This window comes from Podarcis cretensis (genome assembly GCF_951804945.1).
Source record: "Podarcis cretensis genome assembly, chromosome: 10".
Classification (NCBI taxonomy): domain Eukaryota; kingdom Metazoa; phylum Chordata; class Lepidosauria; order Squamata; family Lacertidae; genus Podarcis; species Podarcis cretensis.
In genome coordinates, this window is record NC_137179.1 from 17,559,899 (window position 1) to 17,584,500 (window position 24,602).

A 24,602-nucleotide genomic window follows, 5' to 3' on the forward strand; every position below is an offset into this window, starting at 1 on the left:
GAGCCAGATTTTGGTAAACCACCTAGCGCTGGAATTCTTACAAAGAGGGCTGCACTAATCTAATCCAGTGCACGGCATTTCTTTAAGCAAGAATGTACACTCAGGATCATTTGACACGGATTAGTTATGCCTTCACTATTAAGAGATTTTTGGTGTGCATGCCCTCTTGTTTTGCAAATTAAGAATGTGTTGGAGTAGATCTAGCCAACACCCAATTGTGTTCCCATTGGCATTCTTTCGGTTTCATCCATGTATGATTAAGAATAAGAGGAGCCCTGCTGGATCAGGCCAGTGGCCCTTCTAGGCCAGCATTTTATTCTCACAGTGGCCAGGCAGATGCCTGTGGGAAACTCGCAAGCAGGACCAGAGCACAAGAGCTCTATGCCCTCCTGCTGTTCCCAGAAAGTGATATTCAGAAGCATCCTGTCTTGGGCTGTGGACAGTAGAGCATATCCTTCAGGGTTAGTAGCCACTGATAGGCTTGTCCTCTATGAATGTTTCTAATCCTATTTTAAAGCCACCCAACATTCTTTTTTCCCTAAGCCTCTAGCGTTTCTAGTACATTTGATCTGGTGGAAATGTCATCCAGCCTTTCGCCCTATAATACTCCGGTTCCTGCCCGGATTCTAATCTCTGCCGGCCACCACTATTTAAATTTTGTCGTGTATATACACTTCTCCACTTCCTTGCTCTTTTCATTGAAGTTCATCCGTGGTCCTCCTTTTACACTCAGATTTATTGGCAGGCTGCATGAATTAGCACTGTAGTATCTTTATTTACATTGTACAGATGGAATGTCAGAAGAGCTTAAAAGAACTCAGAAACCAAGAAGAAGCCAGGAGCCACTATTGCCTTCACTTACTATCGTTTCTCTTGCTGTCTGCCACCCATGAGGTGGTTAATGAAAGTCTGTTTTGCAAAAGCTGGCAGTTCTCTACGGTTGCTAGGATACATTGCCCTGCTCTCAAGGAAGGATCAGCTAATTAAAGATTGTTCTGATGATGAAATGTTTCTATATTCGTGTTCCATTGGTCAACAGCAATGTCACTCAAGTTTTCAGCTGGGGAATATCTGGGTGGAATTCTGTAATTTACTGAATGCATCTGCTGTGTATTGCTTGTGTTAGTAATTTTTTCATCCCTATATCCCAGTTCCAATAAACATAGCTATCTAGAAGCAAGTCCTGCTGGGATTCAAGAAAGGTAATTTAGGATTTCAGCCTTAAAGGCAGATTGAAAATTTGTAGTGTTCAACCTGTGGACACAAAAGATATTTGGAAGTAGTTTATACATTTATATAAGTCACATTTTGCATAAAGTCACATTTTTATAAGTCACATTTTGCATAAAGGCTCTTGCAGGCATAGAGGTCTACAAAGTACATCTTGAAAATCAGCCTTAATTTTAATTTTTAAAAACCCACCAAAACAAGTTTCTAGCCTTCATGCTCACTTACTAGAAGGTAAAACACAATCCACGTGGCTTTTTCTTTTAAGGCAGCAATCCTGTATTCATTTACCTGGAAATAAAATGCCTTGAACTCAACGGGTCTTACTTTTGAGTAGACTTGACTGCATGCTTTGGCATGTAAAACCACACTTTCTTTCTCCTTACCAGCCGGGTCTTCTTCCTCAAAAGGTGTTAGAGCAAAATTGGATACAGCTGCAACTGGGATTAGATTTCTAATTAGTTAACTGTCTCTGCACACAGTTGCTTACTTTTCAGTGGGGGTGGGAAGGGCAGGGACAAGAAATCTGACCCTGACCTTCTTCTCCTACCTTTCAACTGTAAGTGAAACCTGAGCTTCAAGGACAGAGGGTTCCTGCATACCTCTGTATACTCTGCATTAAAAGGAATGGAATTATGTGCAAAATATCCTACCCTCTTGAAAAGAAGCCAAAATTCTGAGCCTTGGCTAAATAATGCAAGTAAAGCATGTTTGCGTAACAGTGCTTATTTTGCATAATTCAGATTGCTTCTGCTGGGTACTGGAAGTGCCAAATACCGCCCTGACTGAATACCTCTCCCTTCCTTGTCTCCTGGAAATCCTGCTCAATCCTCTGCCCCTCCCTGACTCCTGAAATCTCATCAACTATTATCCAAACAGTTTCAAGGTTATATTTGCAGTCTTAAGGGCTAAAAAGTTTCTGGGCTCTTTTTAATAAAAATTAAGCCTGCGATTCTCGGGATGCGCTTAGTAGCAATATCTGTGATTGCAATAGTCCAGTGTAAGAGCTGGCAACAGCTGCAGCTCGCTGGTCAAAGCTTAGAGGAAGGGTGAAGGTGGTAAGAGTGTTTACCTTGCATACAGAAGCCCCTAGGTTCCATCCCTGGCATCTCCTGGTCGGGCAAGTTGAGACCCCTGCCTGCAACCCTGGAGAGCAGCTGCCAATTAGAGTGGGCAACTCTGAGGTAGGCGGAACAAACTGCCTGATTCGCCTACAAGGAAAAAGCACACCAAGAACTCAAGCCAATGTAAGTTTCAATAGTGGGAGTGGTCCCTACTCACAACTCAGTAATCAATAGAAACAAAAACTAATCCATTCAAAAGTATGTATTATAATAAAGATTACAAACTCAAATAGAGATTACAAACTCTAACAGAGATTACAAACTCAAAGACATATGTATAAAACTGTAATGGAGCTTGCAGATGGAGACTCAGTTTCAATCACTGAGCAGAAGTCAGTTATGGACTGGAAACCAAGACAGGGCCCTGTTTCGATGTATTCACCTTCATCAGCTGGAAGTATCAGATATTACATGAAAATACATTTAAATTCTAAATTATCATGAATTATACAACAGTCATAATGATTGAAACTGAGTCTCCATCTGCAAGCTGATAAATCATAAGGATCAACATTATTGTTGAGTGAAAAGGAGAAAATCTTTGTAACGAATTACAGTTTTATACATATGTCTTTGAGTTTGTAATCTCTGTTAGAGTTTGTAATCTCTATTTGAGTTTGTAATCTTTATTATAATACATACTTTTGAATGGATTAGTTTTTGTTTCTATTGATTATTGAGTTGCGAGTAGGGACCACTCACACTATTGAAATTTACATTGGCCTCAGTTCTTGGTGTGCTTTTTCCTTGATTCGCCTACAAGGCAGCTTCCTATGTTCCAAATGCAGCCAAAATGCCTACAGTTCTTTTTCAGCTTAAATGGAATTGGGGAGGAAGGTTAACGTGTCACTTGGCAGAGAAGTGTTGCCCATGGTTCTGAAGTTCTCAAACAGTACTCCGAGTAGTCTGGAGGTGTTGGCTTCTGTATGGGGCTCATGCTCAATGTCTGCCTCACTCTTGACAGTCAAGTGACACTTAACATTGCACGCACTAGTTCCTTTTATCAGGAAACCCCATAAGGCATATCCTTGAAAGGCTGTTGAAATGTGGGTGCCATGAAAAAAGACCCATGTGATGTTGGAGGCATGTTGGAGGAAAGGATTCACTAGCAGAATTCTTCTGTGTCTGTATGACTTCAATGGTCCCTGTATGGATTTCATGCTTAGCCCTGGGTCCAGTACTGTCTTGACTGATGGAGTGGAAGTCAGGGAAACCAACACTAGGTGGAGCCTAAGCTAACGTTCGGCAAAGACAACTAATTCTGGCTTTGTCCTCCTCCTTCTCCATGCTGAGTTGCACAAGGACAAGGCTGAAACGAAGGAGGAGGAAGCTAACAGGCAGTACCTCCAGCTGGTGGTTGTAAATAAGTGGTTGTAACTAAGGAGGCAGGTGGGGGCAGAATAAAGTTGGTGTGGCAGTGCCCCATTTGCCCTAGCAGACCAACCTGCATGGCATGGAAGGAGCCCCTTTTCAGTTCTAGTACACTGTTTGTGTGAACATGGACTGTATGTGGTGCTTTTAAGTGGATGAGGAGAGAAGACTGTTGTAGCCATCATTGTTCAACCCTTAAATGAGGCCTGCTTGTATTGTGTGGCCCAATGAGCTAAATGCCAGCGTCCATCACCATGATAGAGTTAACTAAATTGTGCCTTACAGGATTTGAGCCTTAAAAGGGAGGTGATGGTGACGTTCACACATGACAGCCCACGAGTGTACAGTGTACTTGTGTACACAAATAACTGAGCTAAACACTCATAGTTTTTCACATGTTATATTCAACGAGTGTACAGTCTATGTACCTGTGCACACCACAAGTCAATAAATGTACACTCTTTCACGCAAACACTTGTACATTTCATTATTCTTATTTATCACATTTATTCTTATACCGCCTTTATCTTCCAAGGATCTCAAGGTGGTGTACAATGGTTCTCCTCATCCCCATTTCACCCCCACAACAACCCTGTGAGGTAGGTTAGGCTAAGAGATGGTGACTAGCCCAAGGTCACCCACTGAGCTTCTTGGCTGAGTGGGGATTCAAACCCTGCTCTCTATGTGTGGGGTGTGGGTGTGGGTGGGTGTGTATGTAAACAAGCCTATAGCATTACTGGGGAACTTGGGGGCAGGGCTAATTAGAACAAACCTTCTCTTGTGACCTTTTAGACTATTGACACTTTTTTATGGTACAGTATAACAATATTAGGAATCGTGTCCCATGTGTCATGGTAACCCCCCCCCCCGGGAGAGTGAAAAAATGACAGCTCTGGCTCATTTCTTTTCCATTTGACTCGTCAACTCAGAACTAATCTTGGGTTAGCGGCAGTGGGCCAGACAAGGAGGAAAGCAGCTTTAAGAGGTTTTATCCTGTCTGGAACTGCCATTCACTGCTTCTGTGCCTCCGGAGAAACTCCCGCCAGGGCCCTTTCAGACTCTCCCAGAAAGGATTACTACAACTTGGATCACACCTCTTGTTTTTTGCATATTTAACCCTTAAAGGATGTTCTGACAGGGCTAGAAGGGGCAAGAGGAATATCGTTTTCAGCAGCATATTCTTATGGAGTTTCTTCTGTAAGGCAAAATTCCATTAAGGGATCACAGCTCTCTGGTCAACCCCGGTCTCTTTTTTCATTCTTAGTACAGTCATACCTCGGGTTGCGAACGTGATCCGTGCGGGAGGCATGTTTGCAACCTGCATTGTTCGCAACCGCATGCACATGACACGATTTGGCGCTTCTGCGCTTGCTTGTGACGTCATTTTGTGCTTCTGCACATGCGCGAGTGTCAAAACCCGGAAGTAACCTGTTCCGGTACTTCCGGGTTTGGCACGGTCCGCAACCCGAAAACGCACAACCCGCAGCGTTCGCAACCCAAGGTATATCTGTACGGCCCCTGTGAAAGCTATTAATGAGATACAAGCTTCCATCTCCTGGTCCAGAAGGTGTATTTACACATTTAATAATAACTTTCTTTTCTCTGGCCCCAGGCATCAAATCCATATTAAGATTTAGTGAAATTCTAACCATGTCTACTCAGTAGTACTGAATTCAACGGGGCTTACTCCCAGGTAAATTAGGGGTTAGGATTGCAACCTTGGTGTGCCATATGTATAATACTTGAGCTCAGCAAGGAAGATACTGTCTCCTTTGCTCTTTGTTAAACTTATTAGAGATGATTTTATTTTATTTTATTTTAGGCATCTATATACCACTTTTATCTTCCAAAGAGCTCAAGGTGGTGTACAATGCTTCTGCTCTCTATTTCCTCCTCGCAACAACCCTATGAGGTAGGTTAGGCTGAGAGGCAGTGACTGGCCCAAGGTCACCCAATGAGCTTCATGGCTGGAGCAAATATTGTAAGTAATCTTATTTAAACAGCTTCAGGAAACTGCAATGAAGCATTTGCTTGCCAGATTTGAATCTGTGTAACAAATGTGAACTTACACACTTCCCTGTACCCCTTCCCACCAACCCTGCAGATAGCTCTTTCTGTTGCCAGCTGTTCCTGAGGATTTCCTCTCAGGAAAAAGGACTTCCACTTCCTACACATCTCCTAGAGCAGTGTTTCCCAACCTTTGGTCTCCAGCTGTTTTTGGACTACAATTCCCATCATCCCTGACCACTGGTCTTGCTAGCTAGGGATGATGGGAGTTGTAGTCCAAAAACAGCTGGAGACCAAAGGTTGGGAAACACTGTCCTAGAGAATGTATGTGAGCATTCTTCTTTGGCGATCACTTGTAACCAAGTAAGATTGTCTTCCACGAACACAGTCTTAACAGTGAGTCTGTAAGTGACTGTGGAGGCCAAATCTGCATCCACACATCCTTCCACAGAGGGGGTATACATTTCCGGGTGGGAGCTGATCACGGTGGGGGTTTTCCAAACGTGCCTTCCTCATAGCTCGTTTCTCCTTTTTGCCCTGCGTTTGTGCTTCTTCAAAGCCCATGACACCTTTGGTAAAGGCTGTTCTCCAATTGGAGCGCTCGAAGGCCAGTGTTTCCCAGTTGTCAGTGCTTGATACCCAGGCATCCCCAACCTTCGGCCCTCCAGATGTTTTGGACTACAATTCCCATCATCCCTGACCACTGGTCCTATTAGCTAGGGATCATGGGAGTTGTATGCCAAAACATCTGGAGGGCCGCAGGTTGGGGGTGCCTGTTTATACCACTTTTTAATTATTTGCATTGAGAGCATCTTTAAACTGCTTTTGTTTATCCACTGGTATTTCGCTTTCTATTCTTAAGTTGGGAATAGAGTAGTTGCTTTGGAAGACGATAATCAGGCATCTGAACATGACCAGTCCAATGAAGTTGATGTTGAAGAATCATTGCTTCGACACTGGTGATCTTTGCTTCTTCCAGTAGACTCACATTTGTTTGTCTGTCTTCCCAAGTGATGTGTAAAAATTTTTGGAGACATCTTTGAGTGAATCTTTCAAGGAGTTGGAGATGGTGTTTATAAGTGGTCCATGTTTCACAAGTGTACAGTAAAGTTGGTGATAGAAGCATTTTGGTTTCCCTGAGAATGTCCTGGTCCTCAAATACTCTGTGCTTCAATCAGGAGAAAGCTGCGCTCGCAGAGCTCAAGCAGTGCTGGAGATCCTATTAAGCAGGATTGCTTCCAAACGACTCCTAAGGACCATCTGCTTTCAGAGTTCCCTGATAACATCGAGGAACACTGGACAAAGCTAAAAACATCCATTATTGCAGCCTATGAACAAACTATTGGATACCAAACCAAGAAACACCAGGACTGATTTGATGAGAATGACAGTGAGATTCAACGGATGATCACAAGAAAAGGAAGACCTTTCAGATCTGGCAAAGAGATAGAAACTACGCCACTAAGGAAAAAAACCTATGCAAAAGCTGAAGTGCAAAGGGAAAAAATCCTATAGTATGTGAAAAGGGGAAAAAATAAAACTGGTTTCTACAGGCCTTGAAAGATACCCAATATCGGTAATAAATGCCCTGCTTCGGCTTTATTTTGCATCCAGAATAGCTGTCAGGATTACTTCATGCTGAGAGAGTTCAGCTCCCCCTGTTTTTTGTCATTATGCTGAGGCACAGACGGTCTCCACCTGTTGTTGGTCACCAAAGTGCAGATTCTGAAAACAGATACCTGCAGTAAAACTGGAACCTGAGCCTGGCAACAGGAGGGAAATACTCTTAATTAGTATTGGGCAAGAAACCTTTTCATTTTGCAGCTTTCAAGCAGTTTTAAAAGATACTTTGCAATGCCAATGGAAGAGCAGGCCTTGAAAACTTAATCCATTGAGGTATTTCTAGGATCCCGTCCAGTTGTTTAGTAAAAATAAAATTCTGGGCATTAATATCTGAGGCTGCAATCCTATACACATTTACCTGGGAGTAACTCCCACTGAACTAAATGGGGCTTCCTTCTGAGTACAAATGTCTATGATTGCCCTGTTAAATTCCATTTCTTTCTCTGAGTCTTTATGGCTGTGAGCAGGTCAATTTAGCCCATCCTATTTATTTATCATTTGCACATCAAGTAGTTCTGGTGCTTGATAAATAATAATGAGACTTGCAGGACGCTTGGCAAACTTCTGAGTAGTATTAAATGTACTCTGACCCGATTTTCTGGTAGAAACCCCTGATAAATTACAGCCCTTATTTTGCCAGTTGGGAAGCTTTTTGTTTCAACTCAGGATGAATTGCTATAGTTGTCTGTCTGCAGGCTCCATCCCCAGCAATCAAATCTCTGGAAGTAAAATATTAGACAAGGGCATGGATTACTATTCTTGTTTACAGCATATGTAAATATGATGCACACACATGAGCTCTAACCATGCAAACCATTGAGAAGCCCCACTGTGTCCACCAAGCCTTATTTGCACAGGTAAATGTGTGCAGGAATGCAGCTTACCATACTGTGTCAGTACACAGCTTGTCATTTCAGACACTGCAGCTGGTGAGATTCACCACGAACTACTCATTTATTATAAGGCCATTATAATTTTCTAGTGAATCTTTACCCAAAAAGACATCTGTCTTGTTTGTTCTTAAATCAGTGTAGATTGGGCTATTGCAAAGCCCAATACAGTATATACAAGCAGGCAGAGAAGCATCTCCAGGCAGACAGCCAAACTATATATATATGTCATGTGTGACATTCTCCTGGTTTTTATTTATGTTTTAATTAAACTCTCACAAGTTAGAGAGGTTCATTGCACCCATGCCCTGCTTATGGGTTTCCCACAGGTATCTGATTGGTCACTATGACAGAGAAGACAGTAAAGCCGTCTTTTTTTAGCAGAACACTTCTAACCGGGAAAGAGTTTAATAAGCAAGCACCAACAGATATTCCACAACTGACGTTTCCAGAAGTTGCCTTTTGCAGCTTTCATAATGCACCAGGAGAATGTTACACTGGAGGACAACTTGCAATATTTACTTTATCCCTGAGTGTTTCTGATGCGATAACAGAAATGTTCAAAGTGTTCCAGAGAGTGCCTATTTTCATGTGTGATAGCTTGGATGATACTACATTTATCATTCTAATTAGCCAGACCAGATGAACTTGGCAACAGTGCTTTTTCCATATTTCAGGGAAATTTGAGGCTCCTGAGCTTGGTGCTGATTCAGCATCCCTTTAGAACTGGCCCTTCAAATTGCCTTCCAGGAAAAAAAGAGCTTTTATGCAGTACCAATACATGCAGATGGCGGTACAGATAGTGCCAACATTCCTGGATAACACAGCAGCATAACAAAGAGCTGGTTGTCCAGCCTATTGCCTTGCCTGCCACATCTCTCCTTGCTAGAGAGGGTGAGAACTCATTCCCTCCCTCACTGCAGACAGTTCTTGCAGCAAGAGCAAGGAAAACTTACTCAGAGCACTCAGCCCTGGCCAAACTCTGTTGGGGATGGAGGCTCTTGGCAGCTGGGTCTGATCCAGGCTTCTGCCTTTTGTTTCAGGGCATTTTCTCTCTTGGCACAGCTCAGAGGCTCTCAATGTTGTGCTTCAAGAGTCACGTGGTAAAATATTTGTACAGCTGTATGACGCTAGAGAGACACATCGGAGAGAAGAGATTGTCTCCTATTATTTAGCAGTACAAATCAGTGTTAACCCAAAGCAGAGCTCGCCTGTGCAGTCTCTCTGTACAAATCCAAAGCATCTCTGGCCCAACTGTTTACTGCACTCACCCATCCTCCCAGCGGAGCAAACGGTCACACATCTTGATGTTGTTATGGCCAGGCTAGTTCCAACATTAATAGTTCGGGAGCATCATCTTGCCTTTCCAGGCTTACTGACTCATTTAAGGTGGGCCCCAGGCAAGGGCAGCCTGATAAATTATGCAGACTGGCTCAGGAGTGGAAGCTACTGTGAAAGTAGGGATTTGCAAGCACCCTGATGCTCAACCCCCAAAAGGGTCAAACTTTTGTGAAGATTTGCAAAGGTTTAAGAAAGATACTTGAGGTGTCTGCAACCTTCCCTGGCAGCCTTCCCTTTCCCAACCTGAACAACTTCTATAAGGCATGGGATTCCCCTGTGTTTGCTGATACTTCTCTCTTTTGTATGGGTGGTGCAGTTTTGGCTGCATGAGGATTGGCAGTCACCCACCCAGCCAAATCACTACTGTACAGTTTTCAGAGAGTAGCTAGAAGGAGGGGGCAGAAAAAGGTCCTCCTTTCCTTCCACTTTGCAGTTTTAATCTGAAATCTTAGGCGCAGTACTGTGCCCAGAGTTCAGAAACTGCTCATGCTAATGAAATTCCCTGCTGCAAAATGTGCCTAGAATAATGGGAGTGCTTGAAATTGAAGCACCTTGTATTTTATGTGTTCCTAAATGTGGCGCTGTGGGTTAAACCACAGAGCCTAGGTGTGATGGGATGATGAGCTGCTTGTGCGTAAAGCTTAGTCCCTCAGAGTTTGGCTTGGTTATCAAAGCTCTGTCTATAGCGGAGCCCCTTAAACATGACTCCCTCAATCGCTGGCAGAATCCGACAGTGGGCGTTTGCGGAAGCGCTTCCAACATAGAAGCTCCTTAACGGAAACGCGTCTTTGGGATTCTCGGCACGACAGTTTACAGCGAGGGGTGGGTGTCCCTATAGGAGGTCCTGAAACTTCCCCACTGTTTTCGCTGGAAGTCTCTCTGAGCCATCCCTCCGACTCACTTTCCCTTGGAGCTCCTTCTCTCCCCCTGCTGGTTCCCTCCTCTGCTGCCGAGTCTCTCCTAACCTCCGTGAGCCCTTCCACCACCTGCCCTCCTGATGGCAGTTCCCTGACATCCACCTCCCCTCCAGGGCCCCCTTCACCCCCTCCCGCCCCTTCCTCCACGGGCGGTGAGGGTGCAAAACCCCGGAAAGAACCTCCCTCATCTTCCGAAGACTCGAACACTTCCCTCCACCGGTTGCCGTCCCTTTTCCCCGAGTACTCATCCTCCTCGGAATCTACTCCTTCTTCCAGCTCCGATTCTGGGAACCCTTCGAACTCTTCTTCCTCGTCGGTGGTGCCAAAGTGTTCCCTCCAGAACCTCGTTACAGACTGAGGTTTCCTTGGGAACCGTTGATGAAATGTTTCTATTAAAACCTCGTCATTGACTTCCTCTGCAGTTACCCAGGTGTTTTCTGACTCTGGTTCCCCTTCCCAAGCCACCAAATACTCCACCTGGTTACCCTTCCACCTGGAGTCAATGATTTCCGCCACGTGGCTGTTGCGTTCCCTTTCTTCTATGACTGGTCCCTGTGTGACCTCCCCTTCACGTCCCCCCCTGTACGGTGACAGTAATGACCTGTGGAATACTGGGTGTAGTTTCATGTGGTTCGGTAACCTGAGTTTGAACGCCACTGAATTGACCTGTTGTATGACCTCAAATGGTCCCAATCTTTTGGGTCTCAATTTCTTACAACCCCCTTTGAACGGCAACCTTTGTGTCGATAGCCACACCTGGTCCCCCACCCTTATGGTTTCACCTTCCCTTCTATTCCTGTCTGCCTGCTTCTTGTATTCTTCTTTGGCCCTTTCTAGGTTGAGTTGGAGCTGACGATGGATCGCTTCCATCTCTTCTACAAAATGTTCTGCTGCCGGGACACTCCATCTTTCCCCTCCTTCCCCTGGAAATGCCCTGGGATGACACCCATAGTTGGCCAAAAAGGGACTCATCCCTGTGGACACATTCTCCGCATTATTATAGGCAAATTCTGCCAGGGCCAACTTTTCTACCCAATCATTTTCTCTGTCATTGACATAACACCTCATGTATTGTTGGAGGATACTGTTTGCTCTTTCCGCCTGCCCGTTGGTTTCTGGGTGTCGGGCAGTTGAAAAATTAACCTCTACGTGCAGTAAGCTCATGAGCTTCCTCCAGAACCTGGATGTAAATTGTTTCCCTCGGTCTGAAACCACCCTCAAGGGGGCGCCATGCAACCTAAAAATGTGTTCTACAAACAACTTGGCTGTCTCTTCTGCCGTGACCGCATGTGAGCATGCTATAAAGTGGCACATCTTGGTTAACAGGTCTACTACAACCGTGATGGCTGTTTTTCCATTGGATTTCGGGAGATCCGTCATAAAATCTATGGATTCCAATAACCCCGCCGGTGCCCGCCTCTCCCCTTTTGCTCGCTGGCATCGGTCACACCCTCTTACATACTCCCTTACATCTTCCCGCACCTTGGGCCACCAAAACTCCCTGGTAACCAACCACATGGTTTTGTGTTGCCCGAAGTGCCCCGCTGTGGGGCTGTCGTGCAACTGTTTGAGTACCCTCCCCCTCAATTCTCCTTCGGGTATATACAGTGCTCCTTTGTAATACAATGCCCCGTTCCTTTCCTCAAAACCTCCTGGGTTTTCTCCCTCCCTCCGGAGTCCTTTGAGCTTATCCTGTGCGTATTCATCATTCTGAGTTCCCTCTACCAGTTCTCTTTGCCCCACCGATGCCGCCCCACACACCCAGTGGTCCTCTGGGATGATATGTCTCTCTTCTGGCGCTCCCTCCCCCTCCAAATATTCTGGTTTTCGAGAGAGAGCGTCCGCCCTGACGTTTTCCGGGCCTGGCACGTAGCAAATTTCAAAGTGGAATTTGGAGAACTCCTGGGCCCATCTCACTTGTCGTTGGTTGAGTACTCGTGCCGATCTCCAATACTCTAGATTCTTGTGGTCAGTGCACACTTGGACTTTGTGTTGTGCACCAATTAGTAAGTGCCGCCATCTTCGGAACGCTTCATGAATGGCGAGTAGTTCTCAGTCATACACGGTGTAGTTCCTCTCGGATTTATTCAACTTTCGCGAGAAGAAGGCACACGGTCTCCACTCCGACTCACTCTTCCCCGGCTGCAGAAGCACTGCCCCTACCGCCCGGTCTGATGCATCAGTTTCTACTCTCATCGGTTTTTGTAGATCCACATGCAGGAGCTGTTCTTCAGACGCGAATGCTTTCTTTAACTCTTCGAACGCTCGCTGCGCCTCTACCGTCCAAACAAATTTTTTCTTGCTGCTGAGACAATCAGTGATGGGAGCCGTCAAGTGGGCAAAGTTCTTGATGAACTTCCGATAGAAGTTTCCAAAACCTAGGAACCTTTGCACGTCCTTCTTCGTTTTCGGGGTCTTCCATTCCAGTACCGCCTGAACCTTGCCGGGATCCATGGCCAATCCCTTGTCTGACAAGCGGTACCCCAGGAATTCCACCTCCTTGGTATGAAACTGACACTTCTCCAGTTTCACCCACAGCTGGTTTGCTTGCCCAGTACTTCCCGGACGTTCCGTACATGCTGCTCCTCGTTCTCTGAGTATACCAACACGTCATCTAAGAAGGCCACGCAATTCTTGTAAAGCAAAGGCCCCAGGACGTGGTTCATGAATGATTGAAAACAGGCTGAGCCTGCTTGTAGACCGAAGGGCATAACGAGATACTCAAAAGCCCCTGTTTACACGCCATTAACTGTCTGCGCACCACCCCCTGCTCAATCTCGCTGGAAAACATCAGATCCCTGGTGCGAAAAAACTTTCTCGAGTCCTTTAGGGCGTCATTATTCGCTGCCATCAGGGCCCTCACCCAGTCTTTCGCCCCCCCCCCTTCGAGATGCCCAATCACAAACGCTACCCTCGATTCCTCATCGGGAAAGTCATCAAACTGCAGATTGAGGGCGTATTGCATCTCTGTCCTAAAGGCTTGATAGTTTCTGGGATCACCCCCAAACTTTTGTACCAATCCTGGCACCTTCCTGGCGAGTGGGGTGGTCTTTCCCTTTTCTGCATCCTGAGCCCGCCTCTCCTTGAGCCTCGCCGTTTGCAGCGCTAGCTGGACTTCCAACACCCTGTACCTTTCTTCCAGGCTTGGACCCACTCCAGCTCCTCCTGCGTCTCCGGCTCCGGTTGGGTTGCTCATGATGCCTTTCCTTGCACAAGCGGCTTTCAGGGACTGTCGGATTGCTGTGATGGGATGATGAGCTGCTTGTGCGTAAAGCTTAGTCCCTCAGAGTTTGGCTTGGTTATCAAAGCTCTGTCTATAGCGGAGCCCCTTAAACATGACTCCCTCAATCGCTGGCAGAATCCGACAGTGGGCGTTTGTGGAAGCGCTTCCAACATAGAAGCTCCTTAACGGAAACGCGTCTTCGGGATTCTCGGCGCGACAGTTTACGGCGAGGGGTGGGTGTCCCTATAGGAGGTCCTGAAACTTCCCCACTGTTTTCGCTGGAAGTCTCTCTGAGCCATCCCTCCGACTCACTTTCCCTTGGAGCTCCTTCTCTCCCCCTGCTGGTTCCCTCCTCTGCTGCCGAGTCTCTCCTAACCTCCGTGAGCCCTTCCACCACCTGCCCTCCTGATGGCAGTTCCCTGACACTAGGGCTTGCCGATCAGAAGGTCGGCGGTTTGAATCCCCACGACGGGGTGAGCTCCTGTTGCTTGGTCCCTGCTCCTGCCAACCTAGCAGTTCGAAAGCACGTCAAAGTGCAAGTAGATAAATAGGTACCTGTGATGGCCTGGGATTCTGATTCAGAGGCTGAACCAGAGGAATCCCAGCCTGCACAGGAGTCCCCGCCTCCAGGGCCGGCTGAACTGGGGCAAGGCCTAGATTCTGAGGAGCCTGCACCTGTGTCAGATCCTCAGGAGCAGGCACCAGGTGAAACCCTTCTGGCCCCAGAGGTGCTTGAGGACTCAGTGGCTACAGGTGAGCCTCCTCCGGGGCCCAGTAACCCTTCGGCCTCTCCTGAACTACAGAGGCTTAGGGCAGAGAGGCGAAGGGAACTGGTTGCTCCCAGGAGGAGTGCTCGCCTTAAGGCCAGAGGAGGCGGGGCTCCTGGGGGCCGGGACCGCCCCTGGCCTTAGAAGAAGATAAAGGTCAGTCAGCCCGGTCCCAGGTTGCGGGAGCAACGTCGTTGTTGGCTTCAGACCTTCCAGTGTTCCTGTTCCCTGCTCGGCCTCCTGTTCCTGACCTTCCAGCGTTCCTGTTCCCTGCCCAGCCTTCTGCTTCTGACCTCCCAGCGTTCCTGTTCCCCGCCCGGCTCCCTGTTTCGGACCTCGCCTCTCATCTTGTGAACTCTGACTACGATCACGGTACCTTTCCCCCGGGACCAGCACAGTTTGCTCCCGCCACGCCCGCACTCCCCCTTCATTGGGGTGCGTTCGGGAAGAGCCAGAAGCCATGGCCGACCAAGCAGCTGCCCTGGTGGCATTGGCCCAGGAGAACCAGGCCTTGACCCACACCGTGCAGCAGCTCAGCGATGTGGTCACGGCACTTCAGCAGCATTTGGACGTCCTACCGGCTCCTGGGGCCAACGCCCCGGCTCCTGGCAAGTACCCAGTGGCTTTGCCAGAGAAATTTGATGGGGACCCGGCCAGCTTCCCCATGTTCCTTGCCCAGACCAAGTTGTATATTCAGGGGAGAGCCCGGAACTTCCCTGACGACCGCACCAAGGTGCACTTTTTGATCAGTTTGTTAAAGGACCAGGCGGCCAAGTGGGCGTTGCCGCTGCTCAGGCAAGACTCCCCCTTGCTGACAGACTATATGGGGTTTTGCAACCATTTAGAGGCCGCCTTCGGCAACCCCCAGAAGGAGAGTCAGGCCAACCGGGCAGTTAGGCGTTTGAAACAGGGCAAGTCTACTGCGGCCGCCTACACCATGGAATTTCGGTTGTTGGCGCAAGACTTGTCTTGGAATGACTCTGCACTTCGGGACCAGTATCTTGAGGGGCTTTCGGATGAGATACTGGACCAGCTGGCCATGATGGATCGTCCCACCACGCTGGACGCCCTTATTCAGCGGAGCCTGCAGATAGACGATCGGTTGGAGGACCATCGCCAGGCCCGGGACCACCAGCACCCCCGGCTCCTGGCTCCAGTCCTTCCCAGCAGGTCCACGCCCACAGCTGAGTTGCCAGACGAGCCAACGCAACTTGGGGCTGTGCGACCTCGCCTCTCCCCCTCGGAGAAGACTCGGCGTCAGGAGGGGAACCTATGTCTTTACTGCGGTGGGAGTGGACATTACGCCCGATCCTGTCCCGAGAAGATGCCAGTCGCAGGAACACCGCCAACCTCGGTAGCCGAAGGGCCTAGCAACCTGGGGTCCCACACCATGCAAGAGGGGCCCTCACCAGTGGAATTGCGACATCTCATGGTTCCGGTGCGTCTCTACCCTCCAGGTGGGCCCTGGATTCTTACCCACGCTCTGGTAGATTCGGGGGCAACCCGCTCCTATATGGACGCTGCCTTTGCCACTCATCATCAGGTGCCACTTCAGAACAAGCCGGAACCGGTACAGGTGGAGGCAATTGATGGACGGCTCCTGCGTTCGGGTGCTGTCACTCGGGAGACCCAGCCCTTGGTCCTGTGTCTCCAGCAGCACCGGGAGGTGCGAACTTTTGACATTGCCTCCATGCCCCGGTTCCCCCTGGTGCTCGGGATGGACTGGCTAGAGGCTCACAATGTGCAGAATGACTGGGTCAATCGGACTGTGCACTTCCCAGACCCATGTCCCCATGCTCAGTCTGAGCTGCTAGCAGCCGCACCCACTGAGGAGACTGCATCCACGCTCCCCGCCGAGTACCGGGACTACCAAGACGTGTTCGAGGAACGGGGGGCAGACCAGCTGCCGCCGCATCGGTCTTTTGACTGCGGCATAGACCTCCAGCCCGGAGCGCCCTTACCAGTGAGTCGCTTATATTCTCTAACAGAGCCGGAGCGCGAGGCTTTGCAGGACTTCTTGCGCAAGAACCTGGAGCGTGGTTTCATTAGGCCTTCTACCTCGCCCACCGCTGCGCCAGTGCTCTTTGTTAAGAAGAAATGTGGGGAACTCCGCCCTTGCCATGATTACCGGGCCCTGAACAAAATTACCATCCCAGACCAGTACCCCTTGCCCCTTATCTCGGAATTGTTGGAGCGGGTGCAAGGGGCACAGGTGTTCACCAAGCTAGACCTCCGGGGGGCCTACAACTTGATTCGGATCCGAGCCGGGGATGAGTGGAAGACAGCATTCGGGACCCGGTACGGGCAGTTCGAATACCTGGTTATGCCTTTCGGTTTGTGCAACGCGCCCGCTGTGTTCCAACGGTACATCAACCACGTGTTCCAGGACTTGCTAGACAAGTACGTGGTGGTGTACTTGGATGACATCCTGGTTTACTCCCGTGACCCGGCTCGCCATGAGGGACATGTCCGAACCGTACTGCAGCGCTTGCGTGAGCACCGTTTGTATGCAAAGCTCAGCAAGTGCGAGTTCCATCAGCGGTCTGTGGACTTCCTTGGTCACCGGCTCTCTCCAGATGGGGTGCAGATGGATCCTGGGAAGGTGGCAGCGGTTCGAGAATGGGCGGCACCTCGGAACCGCAAGGACCTACAGCGTTTCCTGGGGTTCGCCAACTATTACCGGACCTTCATTGCAGATTATGCTCATCGCACCACCCCGTTGACCCGGCTACTGCGCCCGATGACGCCGTTTTCCTGGGACAAGGAGGCAGAGGAGGCGTTTCAGGGGTTGAAGGCCTGTTTCCAGAGAGCGCCGATCTTGCAACATCCTGACCCCTCTCGACCCTTTGTGGTGGAGACCGACGCCTCCAGTACGGCTCTCGGTGCCGTCTTGTCTCAGCAGTATGGACCTGAAGTGCCACTCTTACCCTGTGCCTTCTATTCCCGCCAGCTCCTTCCAGCAGAGCGTAACTATACCGTGTGGGAGCGGGAACTACTGGCCATCAAGGTGGCCTTTGAGGTCTGGCGCCACCATCTTGAGGGGGCACGACATCCGGTGGAGGTGAGAACCGACCACCGGAACCTGGAGTACCTCCAAACCACCCGCAAGCTGAACCAAAGGCAGATCCGGTGGGCGTTGTTCTTTTCCCGGTTCCAGTTCCGGATCCACTACATCCCTAGCTCCCAAAACCAGAAGGCGGATGCCCTGTCCCGGAAACCTGAAGACAACGCAGACACGGTACAGCAAGCAGTACCCACCACAATCCTACCACCAGCTGCATTCCTGGCCACCCAGGAGGCGGAGCCACTGCAGGCTCGGGTGCGGGAACAGCAGCAGGTCGACGCTTGGGCCCAGGAACGACTCCAGGAGCTGGCTGAAGGGTCCAGCCCTCAGTATCCGGGGCTGGTCCTGCATCAGGGCCTTCTGCTGCACCACGGTCACCTGTACATCCCGCCAGGGCCACTGCGGCTGGAGGTTCTCCGGATGGCCCATGATGCCCCAGCAGTGGGGCACTTTGGACGGTATCGGACCACCCATCTGGTAAGCCGTGAGTTTTGGTGGCCCCGCCTGAAGGCTGACGTGGCTCGCTACGTTGCTGGTTGTGAGGTCTGCCGGCGCGCCAAGGGCCCTACCGGGCGACCCCCTGGCCTACTTCAGCTATTGCCAGTTCCACCACGTCCTTGGCACACAGTTTCGCTGGACTTTGTAGTGGACTTACCCCCGTCTCATGGCTGTACCTGCCTTCTAGTTTTCTCCGACCATTTCACTATGATGGTCCACTGTGCCTCCTGCCCATCTGTACCCACAGCCAAGGAAACCGCTCAGCTGTACCTTCAGCATGTCTTCCGCCTGCATGGCTACCTGAGCGTGTGGTGTCCGACCGGGGCGTTCAGTTCACATCCCGGTTCTGGCGAGCATTGCACCAGACCCTCGGGACAGAGGTCTGCCTCTCATCAGCCTACCACCCACAGACCGATGGCCAGACGGAACGGGCGAACGCGGTGCTGGAGCAGTATCTCCGGTGTTACTGCAGCTACCAGCAGGATGACTGGGTCAACCACCTGGCATTGGCGGAGTTCGCCTACAACAACACGGTGAATGCGTCCACCCAGCAGACCCCGTTCCAGGCCAGTTACGGTTATCATCCACGGCTGTTTCCAGATGTGCTGCCGGCATCCGCGGTCCCTGCGATGACGGAGTGGCTTCAAGAGCTCCAGTCCCAGCAACAGCTTTTGGTGGAGCAACTGCACCAGGCCAAGGAGGCGTACAAGGCCCAGGCCGACCGCCACCGCCAGGTGGGGCCGGAACTTCGCGTCGGTGACTTGGTATGGCTCTCCACTCGCCACCTCCACCCCTCTCAACCTTCGCGGAAGTTGGACGCCCGTTTCACCGGCCCGTTTCCTATCGTGGACCAAGTCTCTCCTGTGGCATTCCGTCTCCGGTTGCCCGCAACCCTGAAGGTTCACCCGATCTTCCACAGGTCCCTTCTGAGTCCGGTGGCCCCACCCGACGAGTTCCATCCGAACCGTCCCCGACCGCAGCCAGTTTTGGTTCAGGGAGAGCCTGAGTACGAGGTGGAACGCATTCTGGACTCCCGATACCACAGGGGAAAGCTGCAGTATCTCATTGACTGGAAGGGGTATGGACCGGAGGACCGTTCCTGGGAACCAGCGGCCAACGTCCACGCGCCTGCCTGCCTCCGAGAGTTCCATGCGGCGTACCCCGGCAAGCCGGGTCTGGACCCTCGATTGAGGGGGGGGCCTGGGAGGGGGGATGGTGTGATGGCCTGGGATTCCGATTCAGAGGCTGAACCAGAGGAATCCTAGCCTGCACAGGAGTCCCCGCCTCCAGGGCCGGCTGAACTGGGGCAAGGCCTAGATTCTGAGGAGCCTGCACCTGTGTCAGATCCTCAGGAGCAGGCACCAGGTGAAACCCTTCTGGCCCCAGAGGTGCTTGAGGACTCAGTGGCTACAGGTGAGCCTCCTCCGGGGCCCAGTAACCCTTCGGCCTCTCCTGAACTACAGAGGCTTAGGGCAGAGAGGCGAAGGGAACTGGTTGCTCCCAGGAGGAGTGCTCGCCTTAAGGCCAGAGGAGGCGGGGCTCCTGGGGGCCGGGACCGCCCCTGGCCTTAGAAGAAGATAAAGGTCAGTCAGCCCGGTCCCAGGTTGCGGGAGCAACGTCGTTGTTGGCTTCAGACCTTCCAGTGTTCCTGTTCCCTGCTCAGCCTCCTGTTCCTGACCTTCCAGCGTTCCTGTTCCCTGCCCAGCCTTCTGCTTCTGACCTCCCAGCATTCCTGTTCCCCGCCCGGCTCCCTGTTTCGGACCTCGCCTCTCATCTTGTGAACTCTGACTACGATCACGGTACCTTTCCCCCGGGACCAGCACAGTACCGCTCCGGCGGGAAGGTAAACAGCATTTCCGTGCGCTGCTCTGGTTCGCCAGAAGCGGCTTAGTCATGCTGGCCACATGACCCCAGAAGCTGTACGCCGGCTCCCTCGGCCAATAAAGCGAGATGAACGCCGCAACCCCAGAGTCAGTCACGACTGGACCTAATGGTCAGGGGTCCCTTTACCTAAATGTGTAGCTTCGGAGCATACAGGGGGGGAAACAGCTCGGTGATCTTCCCACGCACCTTCTTCAGAGTGACCCTAGGAGCCAGTCCTCACCTCCGTTGACTCTGATTAGTTCCAATCAGCACAAAGAGTGAGAAGACTTCTCAGTGGCTAAAAAGCTCCCCTTTCCTGCTGATTGGGCAACTCTAGGACACTGAAGACAGGGTCCTTGCTGCAGAAATAGTAATGGGCCACTATACCTCTGGCTCTCTCTTCCACTGAGCTATGAGCTTTACAAATTGAGCTGTGCTGAGCCTTTACCCTGATTCAGATTAAGTCCCCAGCATTTCATTTTCTCAATGTGGGCAGAAGCTGAGGAAGCAGCAGAAGACTTGAGGAAGCAAGAAAAAAATATATATATTTGGAAGCACCCCTGCTTTTCTGCTCTGTGGCTGCAAACACATCTATATATGCAACACATTTTCTCTCTGCTGCTGGCAAAGAGCCAGCCGCTTCAGTGATGTTTCTGCTCCTTCAGCCACCACAACCTTTTGCTTGGGAAATCGTGCTGATGAGGCAGTTGATGAGAATGTTGCCGGCCATTAGCGGCTGTCACTTTTATGTCCTCCTTTGTGAGTGACGGGGCAGATGAGGCCTCTTGATCCCATTAGCCACCTCCGCAAGGTCCTTGGGACTGCTAAGGAGCTGTCGCTGCCAAGAAAACATCCACAGAGTGGTGGTTCATGTGGGAGGGAGCCACAGGCACCAGCCACCTGCTGAGAACCCTGAGCATTTCTGGAGGCCCAAAGTGGTTCTAGGGACCATTGCAGAGCAACAACCCCATGCTTGCCACTGCATGTACCACAAACAGAGCCACAAGCAACCTTGGCTCTCCAATTAGTGTACATGTATGTGATCATGATACTTCCAAACACCTGTGGGTTTTTTTAAATGATGTTATGAGTTTGGCTTGCCATAATCTCTACATTCAGAATCTGTGCAAACTCATACATTTATGAAGTAAGCAAAGTTTGGTTAATTAAAAAACTAAGCCAAGTGGTGTTGCTTTCAGTTTAGGACAGGTGTCGGCAAGGTTTACCTCGCCTGGGCCAGTTCACTTCAGTGGAGATCCATCCATGGGCTGGATTGCACAGGCGCACGATCATGCGCGTCTGCGATTTCTGGCATCTGCGTCGACACAATTTCTGGGGTCTGTGTCTGCACAGACATAATTTCCAGCGTCTGAGCATGCACAGATGCAATTTCCGGCACCACAGAAGCGAGTTGCCACACTGTGTCGGTTTAGCACAGCTCGCAGCTCAGTTTGGGGGTGGCTCGTGGGCCGGTTAAATGACCCCCAGGGGCTGCTTGTGGCCCGTGGGCCTTAGGTTGCCTACCCCTGGTTTAGGATCACAATCTCAGGCAGCTTCACATAGCTAGCTGGAGATAAGCCAAGCCCTTAATGAGACGAAAGGTGTTGATTGATGGTGTGAGGTGACAGGAAAACAGTGTCTTTAGCAAGGTGTGCTGGGAACATGAAGGGGGATCAATGAGAGATGCCCCCAATCTTCCCTTTCTGTGACACACTGAGTGACATTTTGGAGTCATTTTGGATTCTGGCACCGTGCATGCATGCACAATCACATGTCTTTTGGACATGCATCAATTGGCCATTTCCTGTACTCAGAACAGAACAGAGAAGTAAGCCTCACTTATTTCTGTGGCTAATAGCCAAGTAACTGTGCATAGGATTGCTGCCTTATATTATTAATGTGTTAATAATACAGTAGTTCCTCTGCTCTGATGGGGATCTCCTCTCGCCCAGAAATATTTAGATTTATGTTCTCAGATTCCTGCAACATTCTCACAAAGAAAATGGAGAATTCGCTCAGGGTTCTGCCTGGTTTTCTGCATATCAAATGATAGTGGGTGCTCCAGAGCCTCGAGAATAGGACACCTGGTATGAGAGGGGAGAAGTAATTTCTGGGGATTCATTAAAAAAAAAAAGGATGTATGTCAATGCAAAGGTCTTTGGTGCCTTCCAAAAGGATGCTCAGCACATAATTTCTGTCCTACCTTTGCATCTGCGTTATTCTACCACAGGGGACTACATCTTGGTTGTCATGACAACAGTGACGTAATGGCAGCCTGCTGCATCATCGCACCATCTCCACAAGATGCTATGTTGAGATGCTCTGGGAGAAGCTTACCAAAGGAGATGCACATCAAAAATACCGTTTCCCTTTCACCTCGATTTTCAGCATGCTTCACACCCACAAATAGAAGTGAAGGAAGGAAATGGCACCTGTAGGTTTTCACAAAAGGAACCTTTGCAGTGCTGGAGCCTGAGGACAAAAGCAGGCAACAGGGGAATTTATGGTTCTGGAGATTCACCAAGTCAGAGGTTGTTAACAATTCTGAGTGCTCTGCTTACTGGCAAGGATTTTAACCTCTGACAAAAAGAAATAGATTTCATCACTGTTCTGTGAGTATTGACCATATCACATGTATTTTGAAGCTGAAAATGTTTAATTGTCTTGTTCCATGTGTTGGTGACCTTAGGGGGGAAATAATTGGGCATAATGCCTTTTGTTGGAGGGATTCTGTGAATACACTGTAAGGGGTGGGTCAGGGCATACAGTCAGTGTTGTAAATGGAAGTTAGAGATCTACGCTGGGGTTTGTTTGATAATGATACTTGACACTTACTGTGCATTGCGGTTTGCAGAGTTTCATAAGTAAATGTATGTTTTTTTGAGCTTGCATACAACCCACATTTCAGCAGTGGATGAGAAAACATTAAAAAGGGAAGAGGTCTTGCAGGGACATTCACTAGTATTATGTGTGTATACACACACACACACACACACACACACACACACACGCATGCATGGTGCCTTAAATACTAATTTAAACTGAGACAGGTCCCTGCCCCAAGAACTTTGCAATCTAAATTTCAAGTAAACAGGGGACAGAGAGAGACAAAGGACGCTATAACAGGGGAAATATTATGTATACGCAAATGTGGTTATAGGGCAATGCAGTCCTGTGCATGCTTATTCAGAAACAGGTTCCATTGTGGTTAACAGGGCTTACTGTACAGTGATGCCTTGGGTTAAGTACGTAATTCGTACCGGAGTTCCGTTCTTAACCTGAAACTGTTCTTAACCTGAAGCACCACTTTAGCTAATGGGGCCTCCAGCTGCCGCTGCGCCGCCGGAGCACGATTTCTGTTCTCATCCTAAAGCAAAGTTCTTAACCTGAAGCACTATTTCTGGGTTAGCGGAGTCTGTAACCTGAGGCCAGTGGCGTAGCGTGGGTTGTCAGCACCCGGGGCAAGGCAAGTAATTTGCGCCCCCTAACCCATGGATTTGCGCCCCCTAACCCGTGGATTTGCGCCCCCTAACCCGTGGATTTCCCTAACCCCCAGATGTTGCACCCGGTGCGGCCGGCCCCCCCTGCACCCCCCACGCTACGCCACTGCCTGAGGTGTATGTAACCTGAAGCATATGTAACCTGAGGTACCACTGTATTGTATAGTAAATGTGTTTAGGTTAAGGCCGTGATGCAAAACAAACTTATTAGGAGTAAGTCCTATTGGACACAGAGTAAACATGCAAACTATTGCAGCGTTGGGCTTAGTTTTCTGTATGCTGTGAGACTAAAGACCACAGCTCTCCATTCCAGGGAAAGTTCGCTTCTGGAGCCCTGATGAGAGCAGACCCCAGGCCTAGGGGGTTTGCAGCAGTGTGTATACCAGAGTCCAAAGTGTACTGGTGTCCACACATCCAGCCTCAACTGTATGCATTTTATTTCCTTGGTGTCCTTTGAGATCAAAGAGACTGAAGCACAAAGGGTTGCAGTTGCTTCATACCAGCATGATAATGTTACAGTGAGCCTCAAGTGACTTGTGCCTTACAGACCCAGAGATGCCAGCGTGGATGCATGCCAACTGTTCCTAGGAGGAGCACGCTCAGTTCTTCTCATGTGCATATACACACACACATGCACACAGAGAGGCATGGACTTGTAGCATGCTCTAAAGGGATGGCACACCTGCTAAGAATTGTACTACCAGAGTTCAGTACAAAATGGGAGAGAGGGAGGGTAGGCCGCCCTCTGTGCCATGGCTGGGCCTGGGGTGCTCTCCCTTCTATGCTTAAGCAGTTGTGCCACCACCTTTTGTTCCCTTTCAACACCCCTGGGTCATCCTCACTAAATGTACTGAATTCTCTACCAAGGATGCGGTGACATCCCCTGGCTGATGAGATGGCTTTAAAAAGAAGTTTGACACATTGCTGGAGGATAGGTCTGTCAGTGGCTGTTAGATGCAAGAGCTAAATACATCCAGAGATAAGATGCCACTGGATACTAGTTGTTGAGAAGGGCTTGTTGCCTTCATGACATTCCTTTGGGTTCCCTGGAAGCATCTGGCTGTCCACTGTGAGAAATACGATACTGGACTTGCTAGATGGACCAATGGCCTGGCCCAGCTGTTATCACTTGATTAGGCAGGGTGGTGTTGCCCTGCCACCATCTGGAGGGCCTTCTTGTCCCTAAC

General features: G+C 49.6%; 1 protein-coding gene across 1 annotated transcript in view; it reads left to right on the forward strand.

The window, feature by feature from the left end:
* MICAL3 (microtubule associated monooxygenase, calponin and LIM domain containing 3) overlaps nucleotides 1–24,602 on the forward strand; it is a 225,238-nt gene that overhangs the window by 6,178 nt on the left and 194,458 nt on the right. Inside the window, exon 4 of the mRNA XM_079992104.1 lies at nucleotides 22,146–22,527. The gene's annotated coding sequence lies outside the window, so the exon portion shown is untranslated. The remainder of the gene's footprint in view (nucleotides 1–22,145; nucleotides 22,528–24,602) is intronic.